At 44.0% G+C, this 16,263-nt stretch overlaps 1 long non-coding RNA gene across 1 annotated transcript; it reads right to left on the bottom strand.

Moving 5' to 3' along the window:
• Positions 1–14,973: 14,973 nt before the first annotated feature.
• On the bottom strand, positions 14,974–16,039 carry LOC128515664 (uncharacterized). The gene is made up of 2 exons (XR_008356692.1): positions 16,005–16,039; positions 14,974–15,449 (listed from the first exon to the last, which is right to left on the bottom strand). It is a non-coding gene; the product is annotated as an uncharacterized LOC128515664 (long non-coding RNA).
• Between the last annotated feature and the right edge of the window lie 224 nt (positions 16,040–16,263).

The following is a 16,263-nucleotide window of genomic DNA, read 5'->3' as shown; positions in this document are numbered from 1 at the left end:
CCGCAGCAGCGGAAAGGACCACCAGCCCAGACCCCGACCGAACGGCCAGCTCCTCCTCTCAGCCCCCGGCCCTGGACCGCGGATAGAGAACGGGGGTGTGGAAAAAAGGAAGACCCCCGCTTCGCTCCTCCCGCTCTAATGTAGTGTTGGTGTGTGTTGTTCTAAAGTGCTTTAAAACAAGGGAGGGGCAAAACACTGACCATCCTCCGGCAGCTCGTGTCAGCTCTGCCCCTCCCAATAACCCTAAATGTCTACATGCCACTTAAAATTGGGAAGTGGGCACTGGCACCAGAGGTAAGGCTGATTAAACAGCCCGCCCTCTGGACGCCATTCAGTGTGCCCACCCCCAAGGCCCTATATGTATGTGTAACATGACAGTAAGTAATTAGAGTGTCTAAGATGTGATATAAAATTGAGATGCAGGTGGTCACAAGGAGACAGGGAAGAAAAACCTCCCCTGCATCCCAGCAACACCCCCGCACCCCAAAGCCCTACCTGTATGGTGTTGTGATGGAGCGGGAAGAGGGAAGCATCGGGGATGGGGAGAAAATAATCGGAGGGGGCAAGTACCCCCCCCTTGGGACCAGCTCCCCTACTGACCCCCATAGGCACCCCCGTTGCCCAAAAAAAAAAAAAAAAAAAAAAAAACACGCCCAGGGCCGGGGGCCCAGGCCCATCCAAACCAGTGCCCATGGCAGCGGCCCCACCGGCCACCGCAGAGCCCGGGGCAGCCCACCAGGCCCCACAACAGAGGGGAAGAAGAAGGAAAAAAAAAATTAATAAATAAATAAAAATACTCCCACCCCCACATTCAGTCGACTCCCAGACTACATAGAACAATAGACACCCAAGTTAGGCCCGTCCTCCTCCTGTAATGGACCCCCCCCTGCAAAGAGATGGTAGAAACACACTCACCAGCTGAAGAGGCCCCCCAGCTCCACTGATGCGTCGAAGGTCCCCGCCCAGGGCCGGGCACCAGGGCAAGCACCAAGCCACATCCCGGCAGCACACCAGCCAGGACCCAGGCCCCCCAGGCCCAGCCGGAACCCCAGCCCAGAGGTAGAGCGCCCCCAGGACCCCAAACCCCCCCCCGGACCTAACCTGGAGCGGTGCGGCCGCCAGGCCGGCAACCTACGTCCGCCGACACGGGCCTCCCCAGCAGCGCCGCGTTGCGGACGGTAGGGTGGGAAAAACCACCACCCAGGAGCCACCCACGCCCCCTCCAGGCCAGGACCGCAGCCCCAGCGCCGGACCCCCCAAGAAACCCACCCCCCGAGAACGCCCAGACGCCCCAGGCCAGCATGCCCCCCCCGCCGCATCAGCAACCGGGACCAAAACCGGACAGAACTGCGGCCCCCAGCCACACTAGGTAATGGAGCCGATCAAAGGAGCCCAGAGAGATTGATCTAATGTGGCAGCAGACGCCGTGTCAAGACTAATATAGTCTAACAAACGATCTCTATATTGGTTGATATTAAGATTATTTCTATTTTTCCAGTTCATGAGGACAGTTTTCTTAGCAATGCATAAGGCGGTGAAAGCCATGTGGGTTGTGTTGACCTCTGTAGTGACACCCTCTAGGTCACCTAACAAGCAAACTGAAGGAGAGGCTAGAATGGAACATTTAAGACACTTTGATAAGTCTTCACAAATCTCATACCAGAATTTCTGAACAGGTGGACAGAACCCTAGAGCATGTATGTAATTGTCAGGTGTGTTGTTTTGGCAGTGTGAGCAGTTGTTAGAAGCTGTAAGACCCATCCGGAACATCCGATGACCTGTGTAGTGCACTCTATGCAGAATTTTGTATTGTATTAATTGTAAACTGGGATTTCTAATTAGTTTAAAAGGTTTTAAACATATCTGAGACCAGAAATTGTGGTCCCAGCTGACTGATAAATCTGCCTCCCATTTTGCAATAGGAATCGATACTGATTCATCTATTTTGGATAGTGTCCTGTATATTTTAGATAATAATTTGGGGGTCCTGAGGTTAAGGAATTCTGCCACTCTTGGTGGTATTTGTAATTTGATACGATCGGAATTAAATTTCTTTTTTATTATAGATTTAACTTGTTGATATTCTAAAAATCTGTTCTTGTTCATCCCATATTGATTGACCAATATATCAAAAGGAATAAAATCTGTCCCTTCGAATATATGTTCCAAGTATTTAATACCTTTACCACCCCAGTCCCTGAAGTTTATCATATTATTGTTTTGTACTATGTCAGGGTTGTTCCATATGGGAGTGCGTTTGCATGGGATTAGTGAAGACTCAGTCATTTTAAGAAACTCCCACCATGCTGTCAGAGAGGAGCTGATACTGATACTTTTGAAGCAAACATGTCGTTTGATGTTTGAGCTAATGAATGGTAGATCTGAAATCTCTATATTATTGCATAGTGCCTGTTCTACATCTAGCCAAGCCTCATCTAAGAGGGTGTGTTTTAACCACCCTGATAAATGTTGAAGCCTGTTGGCTAAGAAATAGTGGTGAAAGTTCGGCAGATCTAGACCTCCTTTGTCCTTGGCCTTTTGTAGTGTTTTTAAGCTAATACGCGGGGGTTTACCTTTCCAAAGGAATTTAGAGATGGAGGAGTCTAGAGATCTAAACCAGTCAGATGACGGTTTGCTTGGGATCATTGCAAATAGGTAATTAATTCTTGGCAAAACCATCATTTTTATTGAAGCTACCCTTCCCATGAGTGATATGGGTAGAGACTTCCATCTGGTTAGATCATCTTCTATCGTCTTTGAGAGTGGGATGTGGTTTAATTTTGTTAAATCTGCGAGCCTAGGTGAGACATTAATACCTAAATACTTAATATTTCCAGATTGTAGTGGAGTGGAGGAGGAGGACTGAAAGGAGCAGTTAATCGGAAGAACAGTAGATTTTAACCAGTTTATTGAATAATCTGAGATTCTTGAAAAAGAGTTTATTAATGTAATTACCTCAGAGAGAGTGGTTTGTGAATGTTGGAGAAAAAGTAACACATCATCTGCGTAAAGACTAATTTTATGTTCTATATTCTTGCATTTAATGCCTTTAATCGCTATAGTCTGTCTAATAGCTGCTGCTAGTGGTTCAATAAAAATTGCAAAAAGTGAAGGGGAGAGAGGGCATCCCTGCCTGGTGCCCCTCTTAAGATGGAAGCTGGAGGATGTTTGGTCATTTGTCCTGACACATGCTGTTGGAGAATTATATAATATTTTTAACCAGTTTATGAAGGAGTTTCCAAAACCAAATTTGTGTAAAGTTGCAAATAAAAAATTCCAATTAACCCTATCAAAAGCCTTTTCTGCATCTAGAGACAATATTGTAATTTGAAGGTTTTTATTACATGAATAGTCTATCAGGTTAAGTAATCTGCGCGTATTTGTTGAGGAGTGCCTTCCTTTTATGAAACCAGTTTGGTCTGGATGGATTATGAGAGGGGTTACCTTCTCTATTCTTTTTGAGAGCGTTTTGCAGATTATTTTTATGTCAACATTAATAAGTGATATTGGACGGTAGCTGTTAGGCAGTACCGGATCTTTGCCTGGTTTTAGTAAGAGACTAATGTTAGCAGAATTCATATTTGGCGGGAGTCTACCATTTTCCTTAGATTCCTGCAACATTCTGTTGAATGTTGGTGCCAGAATTGTCCAAAATTCTTTATAGAATTCCGCTGGGAAGCCGTCTGGACCTGAAGCCTTTTTATTGGGCATACTGTTCAAGGCTTCCTGGAGTTCATCTGATGTCAGTGGAGAATCCAATGCCATCGCTTGGTTGTCCGATAATTTCGGGAGAAGTTATATGATCAAGAAACTGGTCAACTTCTTCTTTAGACGGGTTCATCTGTGGTGAATAAAGAGATTCATAAAAGTCCCTGAAAGTATTGTTTATTCTTTCAGGGTCATATACTGTGTCTCCAGTTGAGTTTTTAACAGCATATATAGTTGTTTTTTCTTTATTTATTTTTAACTGGTTAGCTAGGAATTTACCAGATTTGTTACCATATTCAAAGTTTTGCCAGCGGAGTCTTTGTGCTAAGAACTGAGTATTTTTATCAATAATTTCATTTAATTCTAGTTTTGCTTTACATATTTTCTTCAATATTTCCTTCTCCTGAGAGGATACATAAGCTTCTTCTAGAGATTTGATTGTTTCTTCTAATTCCTGAATATGTTTATTTTCTCTTTTCTTTTTATGTGATGAGAATGAGATTATTCTACCTCTCATCACAGCTTTGCCTGCTTCCCAGAGAACAGATGCTGAAGTTCCAGGCTGGTCGTTATAGTCTAGATATAAAGCCCATTCTTTCTTAAAATAATTAATAAAATCTTCATCTTTAAGCAATGATGTATTAAATCTCCAGTTTTTACTTGGTGGAGTGTCCTTCTTGTTTTTTAAAGTTAAAGATACAGGAGCATGGTCGCTGACAGCTATGGTGTGTATTTCTGTGTCTGAAATGTCACCCAGCAGTGAGCTGCTGACTAAAAAATAATCCAGACGAGAGTGACTGTGATGAACTTTTGAAAAAAAAGTATATTCTCTACAGTTGGGGTGAAGAGATCGCCATGCATCGCAAAGTCCGTAGTCGCTCATGTACTGTTTAACTATATTAGTGGATTCCCAATTACGCTGAGTTCCAGCTGTGCTGAGCCTGTCCCTTTCTTTATTTAGTCCAAAGTTGAGGTCTCCACCAAGAATCAGTGCACAGTCTAGATGTTCAGAAAGTGCAGTAAAAAAAGTGTGGAAAAAGGAGGGGTCATCAACATTTGGACCATATATACTGGCAATACATAACTTTTTATTAAATATAGATAATTTAATGATTAGATATCTACCCTCTGGGTCTATAACTGTGTTGAGTACTGTAAATGTAACATTTCTATGTAATAAAATTGCTACCCCCCTTTGCCTAGAGTTATAGCAGGCTGCGAACACATTAGGGAACTCAGCTGTTTTAAGTTCATCTATAGCTGTGGCAGGTCTATGAGTCCCCTTATTTGCTGATTCACTACTCTGATCATGCCCCCTGAATGCCAGCTCCTGACGGTCAAGCAAGGAAGTCACATCAATTAGACAGTTTAGGAAGGCCCTGTTTTTTTTTTTTTTACTGTTTCATTATGTTTTGCCACCTGAATGCGAAGACCTTCATTGACTGCATGTTCAAACCTGACCCTGCCCAGACAACTTAACCTTGCACATGAACTCACATGTTCTTTGCACTTTTCATGCCTTTTGTATGCCCTGTCAAAGTTACCCAGATCCCCAAAACCCACGTTTGACCAAACACATCCCATTCCCTGAAAAGGTTTAGTCAAGAGGCATGGCCAACAGTACATTTTCTTTGTCACAGCACTTCCAGTCAGCCAGTTTACCTTGTCATACCAGGAAAGCTTAAAAGACCTGTTATTTTTTCCTGATTTTTGCACCAGATCAATCTTGGGCAATGGTCTGCCCTGCCGTTTAATTCTGAGTCTCTCCTTAAAAGAGAGAATACTAAATGGTTTTGCCAAAAGCAGGTCAACAATATTAGCACCGTCTGTGTCTGCCATTATGCACAGCTTGCTAGCTGGCTAGTTTTCCTTTCCACGAGCTACTTTAATTATATGAACAAACTAACTTTACAATGCTGAAACAAGGAGCAAAGTCAAGAACGCTATAATATGTTTTTTTTATTATTTATAGAATAATTTGTACAAACAGAAATGGTTTATATCACCAGCAAACAATACAGAGTGCAACTGTCTCGCTTTTCTGCAGCAAAAAAAGCTCCTTTGTGCTTGCCCATAGAGCTCGAGTGAAGCTGGGCTTTAGGAGGGCTTAACGTGCAGAGCTGCACGGAAATGTATAAAAAGTAAATCGCATAAACAATCTACAATAAATACCTGATTCTAAGTTGAACGCGTTCTAGTGCACTTCCATTAAAACCAATATAAATATGACATTGCATATATCAGCATTTATTTTTTGACATAGTAGAGGAAGCAGAGCTTCCCTTGTAATCATAGAGCAGCCACCACTGGTGTGAATTTATCAAACTGTGTGCGCTGTTGGCAAATACTGTGGGGGGGGGGTTAGATGAATTAACAGGACAGAGCGGAGGTCTCTGCCTTAATTGTATTTAGATTAGATACTTTTCTTTTTATTTACTGTATGGACAGTCGTATTATGCTGAATAGTCTGATAAATAAAAGTGTTATGCACAGATATATATATATATATTGTGGCGTGGGCGGGGCGGCGGCTGACGACCAGCATGCCTTGCGGGGATGTCGGTGTGTGTTCACCATGTTGGGGAAAGGTGTTTGGGTTAGTGGCTTCGGCCCTGTTGTGCGTGAGTGGTGTGACGTGTGAAATGTGCTCCAGTTCAAGCTAGTGCTGAATTGGATGTAGGCTCCTGAGTGAAGGTGCTGCTCATGCCTTAAATGCTGTGTGCTTAATAAAGTACTCCCAGCCATTGCATTGGGTAGCAAATAAGCTCACTCGTCTCTCCAGCATTCCTTCCGGCGTAAAAACGCTACATTGGTGTCAGAAGTGGGATGGAGAATAACGGGTTCGAGCGCACAAAGGAGGACCTTCTAAAAATCCAAGCGGGCCGCCGAGTAGCGGAGCGACTACTCGCGCTGAAGAAGCGCTTTCCTGGCGGAGCTAGCGCGAGCACACCACGTCCACCAACGCGGAGCGGGAAGCAGAAAATCCCGGCGCTGGATCTCAGGGCGGAGGCTGGCGCTGCGCAAGCGCCGGAGCAAGATACAGCTCCGTGCGCCGCTAGCCGGCAAAGCGACCTGCCGCTGCGCGAGGCCGAGCGCGCTGAGCCCATATCGGCGGCACATCGCGGCGAAAGAGCCGAGCGACCGCCCGCAGCTCAGTGGCGCTCGGTTCGTGAACCTAGCCGGGGACAGGGCTACCCGTCGCGGCTAGGCAACGAGCAGCTCTCCGACGTTTCGCGGCGAGGCGACGGCGCGGGTGACCGTAAGGAGGCGCTGCGCGAGGTCGAGCACCCTGAGCCCATATCAGCGGCACATCACGGCGAAAGAGCCGAGCGACCGCCCGCAGCTCAGTGGCGCTCGGTAGGTGAACCTAGCCGGGGACAGGGCTACCCGTCGCGGCTAGGCCTCGACACCGCTTCCGAGATTCCGCGACGACGCCGAGGCCAGGGACCGCCGGACTACTGCTGCAACGTTCTCAGGCCTGAGGGACAGCCGGACTACCGCTTCAACGTTCTCAGGCCTGAGGGACAGCGTACACCAGCAGCCGCTAAGCTAGCGCCGGGTGGACGGTTGGGGAGCCCCTCGGGGCTTTACATCGACTGTGTGCCGGACGGCGTCTTACTGCGGGCGCTCGTGGACACCGGCTCCACTGTTTCCCACGGGTTGTGGAACTGTGAACCGCTCATCGCCAGGCAGAAGGGCCCCGCCCAGCGCTCGCGGGCACCGCAGCAAGACTTTTGGGTGGGGGCACCTATGGGGCGAATGGGCGTGGACACTCACAGCCAGCTCGGCTCTCCGATGTCATCTACCGGGTGCGGTTGGCAGGGCGGGCACGAGTTTTGCCCCACCGGGACCGTCTTGCGCCTCCACAGCCGCACGCCGGGGAACCATCGAACTATGGAGGCCGGACCGCCTCAGGACTACATTCGCGTTCACCCCTCACCTGCCAAAGGACTCCGGCGTTCCCACCGCCAGCGCCGACCGCCTCCACGCCTCCGAAAAGGAGTTCGTCATGGTGACCAGGGACGGTCACAGCTCGGGTGGGGGCAGTGTGGCGTGGGCGGGGCGGCGGCTGACGACCAGCATGCCTTGCGGGGATGTCGGTGTGTGTTCACCATGTTGGGGAAAGGTGTTTGGGTTAGTGGCTTCGGCCCTGTTGTGCGTGAGTGGTGTGACGTGTGAAATGTGCTCCAGTTCAAGCTAGTGCTGAATTGGATGTAGGCTCCTGAGTGAAGGTGCTGCTCATGCCTTAAATGCTGTGTGCTTAATAAAGTACTCCCAGCCATTGCATTGGGTAGCAAATAAGCTCACTCGTCTCTCCAGCATTCCTTCCGGCGTAAAAACGCTACAATATATATATATATATATATATATATATATATATATACAGTGGCTTGCAAAAGTATTCGGCCCCCTTGAACTGTTCCACATTTTGTCACATTACAACCACAAACATGAATCAATTTTATTGAAATTCCACGTGAAAGACCAATACAAAGTGGTGTAACTTCTTACAAGTCTACCTGGGTCTTCAATAACTACCTGGACTCCATATTAACATAAATTAACATCAGCTATTATAGCTGAACTGCCTCCCACCCTACACACTGTATAAATGCAAATCATTTACTGCTTTCTGTTTCACCCAAATGAGGATGGGTTCCCTGTTGAGTCTGGTTCCTCTCAAGGTTTCTTCCTATTACCATCTCAGGGAGTTTTTCCTTGCCACTGTTGCCCTCGGCTTGCTCACCAGGGACAAACTGACCATTTTGATTCATACAAATTCACATTTCATACAAACTTAAATAATTTTTTTGACTGTGTAAAGCTGCTTTGCGGAAATGAAAATTGCTAAAAGCGCTATACAAATAAAATTGAAATTGAAATTAAAGTGTACACTTGAGAAGTGGAACGAAAATCATACATGATTCCAAACATTTTATACAAATAAATAACTGCAAAGTGGGGTGTGCGTAATTAATCAGCCCCCTTTGGTCTGAGTGCAGTCAGTTGCCCATAGACATTACCTGATGAGTGCTAATGACTAAATAGAGTGCACCTGTGTGTAATTTAATGTCATCACAGCTGCTCTGTGATGGCCTCAGAGGTTGTCTAAGAGAATATTGGGAGCAACAACACCATGAAGTCCAAAGAACACACCAAACAGGTCAGGGATAAAGTTATTGAGAAATTTAAAGCAGGCTTAGGCTACAAAAAGATTTCCAAAGCCTTGAACATCCAACGGAGCACTGTTCAAGTGATCATTCAGAAATGTAAGGAGTATGGCACAACTGTAAACCTACCAAGACAAGGTTGTCCACCTAAACTTACAGGCCGAACAAGGAGTGCGCTGATCAGAAATGCAGCCAAGAGGCCCATGGTGACTGTGGACGAGCTGCAGAGATCTACAGCTCAGGTGGGGGAATCTGTCCATAGGACAACTATTAGTCGTGCACTGCACAAAGTTGGCCTTTATGGAAGAGTGGCAAGAAGAAAGCCATTGTTAACAGAAAACCATAAGAAGTCCCATTTGCAGTTTGCCACAAGCCATGTGGGGGACACAGCAAACATGTGGAAGAAGGTGCTCTGGTCAGATGAGAACAAAATGGAACTTTTTGACCAAAATGCAAAACGCTATGTGTGGCGGAAAACTAACACTGCACATCACTCTGAACACACCATCCCCACTGTCAAATATGGTGGTGGCAGCATCATGCTCAGGGGGTACTTCTCTTCAGCAGGGACAGTGAAGTTGATGGAAAGATGGATGGAGCCAAATACAGGGAAATCTTGGAAGAAAACCTCCTAGAGTCTGCAAAAGACTTGAGACTGGGGTGGAGGTTCACCTTCCAGCAGGACAACGACCCAAAACATAAAGCCAGGGCAACGATGGTATGGTTTAAAGCAAAACATATCCATGTGTTAGAATGGCCCAGTCAAAGTCCACATCTAAATCTAATCAAGAATCTGTGGCAAGATCTGAAAACTGCTGTTCACAAACGCTGTCCATCTAATCTGACTGAGCTAGAGTTGTTTTGCAAAGAAGAATGGGCAAGGATTTCAGTCTCTAGATGTGCAAAGCTGGTAGAGACATACCCTAAAAGACTGGCAGCTGTAATTGTAGCAAAAGGTGGTTCTACAAAGTATTGACTCAGGAGGCTGAATAATTACGCACACCCCACTTTGCAGTTATTTATTTGTAAAAAATGTTTGGAATCATGTATGATTTTCGTTCCACTTCTCAAGTGTACACCACTTTGTATTGGTCTTTCACGTGGAATTCCATTTCGTGATTCATGTTTGTGGCTGTAATGTGACAAAATGTGGAAAAGTTCAAGGGGGCCGAATACTTTTGCAAGCCACTGTATATACTGTATATATATATATATATATATATATATATATATATATATACTCAGCAAAAAAAGAAGACGTCCCTTTTTCAGGACTGTGTATTTCAACAATAATGTTGTAAAAATCCAAATAACTTTACAGATCTTCACTGTAAATGGTTTAAACAATGTTTTCCATGCATGTTCAATTAACCATAATCAATTAACTAACATGCACCTGTGGAATGGTCGTTAAGACCTTAACAGCTTACAGAAAGTAGGCATTTAAGGTCACAGTTCTAAAAACGCAGGACACTAAAGAGACTTGTCTACCGACTGTGAAAAACACCCAAAGAAAGATGCCCAGGGTCCCTGCTCATCTGCGTGAACGTGCATTAGGCATGCTGCAGGAAGGCATGAGGAATTGAATTGAATTGAATATCACAGCTGCGTTACAGGTACAGGATGGCCACAACAACTGCCCGAGTCACACCAGGAACACACAATCCCTCCATCAGTGCTCAGACTGTCCGCAATAGGCAGTCCATGAGGAGGAGATGCACTGCAGTACTTCAAGCAGCTGGTGGCCACACCAGATACTGACTGGTACTTTTGATTTTAAGCCTCCCTTCATTCAGGGACACATTTTGAAACATTTTTAGTTTATGTCTTATGGTGTTGACTCTTTTAGTGTTCATACAAATATTTACACATTAAGTTTACTAAAAGTAAAAACAGTTAAAAGTCAGAGGACGTATATATATATATATATATATATATATATATATATATATATATATATATATTTAAAATGCATGCTAGGGTACTTTTACTATGCTGAAGTACCATTTAAAGCTATTTTTATTAATTTATCTTTTATTTCTTGCTTACTTACTAACTAACTAGCAATGCTTTAGTAAAGGGCTCTAAAACAACGGCAATATGAATGACAATGCTATATAACAGAACGTGCGAGTTGACGCCCATGCACCAAGCACTAAGTATGGATTCGAATTAAAATGCCACACAGACACACACACACACACATAATATATTTGGGTTTAAATTAATTTTCATAAATCATCGTGTTCACCCATGGTTTTACTGCATAAACACCGAAACAAAAGGGAGGAAACTGAGACATTTCTTTTTCCGTTTTTTGCATTGAGTTTAATCATACAGCACTATTATTGGTATTCATAGCAAAAGCAACTCAGTGTGATTAAAGTACCCGAAATAACACAGAATTCTGACCCAGCATAAACAACCAAACGACGTGTTGACAGAAACCCAGCATTTTTTAGTGTACAACTACTTATGGATAGACAAAGCGCAGTCAAAACCTGGGGATTTTGCGTGGTGTCGCGTTGTATTCAGCGAGTAGCATATATTTTTGTTTGTTTAATTTCATGTCTGTAGTTTTAGCGATAAATCTGCTCATATCTGTGCACGCGTTTATCAGCCTTTTGATCAAAAAGCTGCACCTGCAACTCACTTTCACTTTGCAAAAGACAGAATTTTTGATTCTGTTTTATACATGACTTCTGATCACTTTTTTCTTGTCCTGTCTTTATAGAAGTTTTATTATAAGTTTGTCTCACCTGGGTCTTGTTCTTTTGTTATCCTGATGCACTTGTAAGATAAAATATAGATTACTGCATTTGGTAGATATTTTGCATCATCAACACATTCAAAAGTTATACACAGCATTTCTGTATGTATATGATGCGTAGTTAAGTCATGATTAACTCAGAGCAGTCTGTTATCTCTGGGCTTGATGAAGCTAACTGACTCATCACTACATGACCAGAACTAAATAAAAATTAAATATCAGTTCGAGCTCTTTCTTCTGTTCTAAAGAGAGGGGAGGGAGACCTTCAGTAACAGATATCAGGAGATTCGAGAGACAGCTGACATTTACACTGTTTGCTGGAAAATTCTGCATTAACTCGATAAAAGAAATTAATACATGTACAGTATGTGAATAAAAGGTTACAAAGTGGGCTGAGAGACAGTCATGTGTTCTTAATACACAGCAGGAGGTGAGTATGGATTAGTGTGTGTAGTGCATTACCTGCTCTGCTCATACATTACAGTGGAAGACTCCTTTAATTACGTTTACATTTAGCCATCAATTATACTCAGTGATACACACACACACACACATACACACACAACTGAAAAAGGAGACATGCTTACCACATTAAAGCTTTTATACCACTGACACCATTTTAGACCACTAAGCATGCTTTAAAGTGTACACTTGATTTCTAGTGAGCGTCACAGCGACTCTTTCGGAATGAGGTGATCTGAGTCGTGTCGTGGTAGGAGACGGTACAGCCGAACACCTTGGCCTCTTCTCAGCGTTCTTTGCTGAGGGTCAGGGTGCTGCTGCGGCTGTAGAAGCCGTTCTTCTGTTCCTCTGTGCTGGTCACAACCTCCTTGTTCACCTCGGCACCATCCACCGTCCAGCTCAGCAGCGCCCCCTGTGGAGAACAGGCTGAGAGCAGGCAGAACAGTGAGGCCAATCCCTCAGAGAGCTGCAGAGAGGTGGGAGGGAGCAGAGAAACGGAGGGCTTCACCACCGGACCAGCTGGAGAAAGGGCTGGTGTTCCTTCACTCCACCTTCTGGTACAGACCCCATTCCAGATTATTCAGTGTCACTGTGTTATTTACTTACCTTCTGTCCTTTCTCTCATTCAGATCTTATACTGTCTCATCTTAGCATTTTATTTTTTAAACTAATATTTCCTCTTTTTTTAAGTGTAACCCACTTTAAGCGAGCCTGCAGTCCTCCTGACTCCTCTTTCAACTCCTACTGTATATCCTGAGATTTATCATCTCAACCTTCTTACCATCTCACTATACAGTAGGGACAGAGAAAGAAGTTGTGGATCACTGGCAACTTAGGCGGTCGTACATGTAGCTTAACAAAGAGAGAGAGAGAGAGAGATTTTAAGATACTTTACTAAAGAAAAAATTTTCAACTTATTTACATGTTTTCATTTCTTTTCATGAGTCTGGTGTTATTTACATATTCACATTGTTTTTTGTAACTTCCACTAAACAATAAATATATTGAAGTGGGTGAGCTCCTTTGCAATTGCCTCGTCCCTAATAAATGGGCGCAGATTTGATATTACCACTCGTGTCGTGGGGGTAGACAGAGGGGTAACTTGAACCACCGATCCTCTTACATATATTTGTAAGAGGAGTACACTTTGTCAGTGTACTCGCGTGGTTTGTCTTGGTTGAAAACACCACCACCACTTTATTCATCCGGGAGGCAGAGTAGATGTTCTCACACCTGACCTTCTCTCGCTAGCAGCACCTCCTCCACCTGTACTCCGTCCTCCACCACACACCAACAGTAATTCCATGTCAGAGAGACAGTGTCTCTTGACCAGCCTCAGAGGCCATGATGCCCCACTCACTCTCTCTCATTCTAAACCTTTAACTTTTTTTGCTTATAACTTTTACTAACAAAAATAAATAAGTAAAAAAAAATTAAAAAACAGTCTTTTAAAAACTAACAGCCTTCCAGACACTCTCCTCACCCCCACTCTACCCAAACTCTACTGTATGTGGACTCTACAATAGATGTGACAGTGTAAGCATGTGTAAGCAGCTCAGTGTTAAATTCTATCTTGGAGCTGTTAGGCTTCACACTGGCTCTTTCTGAACGTGACTGGATGATTGACGCCGTCATGGGAGACGTGAGGGTGAGGGTGCTGCTGCATGTAACCGTCCTTCTTCTGTTCTTCTGCGCTGGTCAGAATCCCGTCCTTCACCTCTGAGCCATCTACTGTCCAGCTCACCAGCGCCCCCTGTGGAGAGTAGGCAGACAGCAGGCAGAGCAGTGAGGCCGATCCCTCACACAGGTGTAGAGACACGGAGGGCTTCACCGTGGGACCGGCTGTCTCATATTGTTCATGCTGGTCCACCAGGAAAGCCTCCCTTAAAACCCCCCTTACTCTCTCTGGTCCTTTCATCTTAACGACTCTCCCTAATTCCACTCTATTGCAGTTTCTTCTGAACAGTTTTTATGCGGGAGCAAGTTTATTCTCTATAATTATTTTTCTTTTAAATGGAGCTACATTATTTAAAGTATAATATAATGTTTACTCTAAGTATTCAGTCACCTAAACGAGTTCTCTAGGGTCAGACAGTGATCCAGTCATAGCTGATAACTCTGGCAGATTACTAAAAAATCTCTGTGCAGTAGTTGATGTAAATGTATGTTTAATGTGGTAGCACAGCAACGTACATACATTATTAATAAAACACTTTAATGAGATGAGATGAGATGAGATGATCTAAGACTACTTCAGACAGTCTCTTATTTTTCTTTCAGCTGCTCCCACTAGGGGTCGCCACAGCAGACCATTTGTCTCCATCTGACTCTGTCTACCACATCTTACTTTTTACTCCAACCTCCTGCATGTCCTTCCTCACCACATCCATGTGGAAATGTCACTATATTTTCTAAATTCAATCTGAAGGGTGTGACCAGCTTCATAAGTGTGTCCTGTTATGCACTGATTCATTCATCCTACACTCCTACCTTGTAGGAATGGATGAGGATCTGAACTCCTCCATCTTATTAATATAAAATAAGTCTTTACCTGTCAGTTCACTCAAGCATAAACCCTGCAGTAAAGAAAGAGATGAAAGCAGCTTCCTGCTCCACACCCAGCTAAACACACAGAGTCAGTGTTAAGCAGTAAATCAGAGAGCAGTGTAGAGGAAGTGAGATTCACATGAAGACGGCTGAGTGATCCTCTTTCTCCCAGAATAGAGCAGCACTTTCACCAGATGTTCAAGTTTCTTCAGCCAAACTCATTGAAGCACAACACACAGCACTGAATCTACAGCTAAACACACTCTCTCATCACACTGATAATGACTATTACCTGGAATAAAACAAGACACAATGTCCAAAATGAAGCTTTATTTCAGCAGAGCAAAACTACAGGAAGAGCAACAGGACAGTGAAGAGAGTAAAGACAGAAATGTCAGCATTGTGTAGAACTGAAACTCTATTGTAGATGGATGTGTAAGCAGCTCAGTGTTAAATTCTATCTTGGAGCTGTTAGTCTTCACACTGGCTCTTTGTGAACGTGACCGGATGATTGACACCAGCATGGGAGACTGTACAGACAAACTCCTCCCCCTTTTCCCAGACTGCTTTGCTGAGGGTCAGGGTGCTGCTGCGTGTGTAACCGTCCTTCTTCTGTTCTTCTGCGCTGGTCAGAACCCGGTCCTTTACCTCTGAGCCGTCCACTCTCCAGCTCACCAGCGCCCCCTGTGGAGAGTAGGCAGACAGCAGGCAGAGCAGCGAGGCGGATCCCTCAGACAGCTGCAGAGAGGAGGGAGGGAGCAGAGACACGGAGGGCTTCACCGTGGGACCGGCTGGAGAAGACAAACACACAATAAACACACATTTACACACACTTACACAACATTTACTCATTACTGCTTATTCACATGACTGCAGTTCAGTAGAACTACTCAGCAGGAGAACATTTACTAGTTACTGGTTATATTGTGGAGCGACTCAGACTTTGATCAGCTTTATTCTGTGTTAAACACTTCTTACTGATGTGTAATATAAAGTGCTCCCTGTGTGATAGTAGTAAATGGATCTGATTACACAAATGTTCATTGTTTAACACAAACACACAGCAGCATTCGTCTGTATTTTACATCAGCACAGAGACTTTAGAACAATTTACACTAAACTTCAGATATCAACCAGTGACCAGGTATAAACTCACCAACACACAGAGTATTAATTATATTTTCATTATTCACTCATTTATTATTTTACTATTTTACAGTAAAGAATTACTTATAAATAAATTACTGATAACTAGACACAAAATGTTTTATTTTACTTATGTAAATGATGAGCGGAAGTTATTTTTCTTTACTTTTAGACTCCTAAAAGAAGTAAAAGTGACTTACCAATGATGAGTTTGGTTCCTCCACCGAAAGTGTTCCACAGTGATACATTCTATTGAAACCGTCGTACAAAAACTTCTGTTACACTACAGTGACCACACACACACACACACACACACACACACACACACACACACACATTTCCATAAAGAGAGGTTCCACTTTGCATTAGCAGCACATGCTTCAGTGCTCTGGGAGTGTTTATAGCGCTGTGACTTTAACACTTCATGACTGAGAGCTGCTGCTACAGCAACTTCACCCA

Source organism: Clarias gariepinus, chromosome 2 (assembly GCF_024256425.1).
Source record: "Clarias gariepinus isolate MV-2021 ecotype Netherlands chromosome 2, CGAR_prim_01v2, whole genome shotgun sequence".
In the NCBI taxonomy this organism is placed as follows: domain Eukaryota; kingdom Metazoa; phylum Chordata; class Actinopteri; order Siluriformes; family Clariidae; genus Clarias; species Clarias gariepinus.
This window is presented reverse-complemented; position numbering and strand designations above follow the sequence as displayed.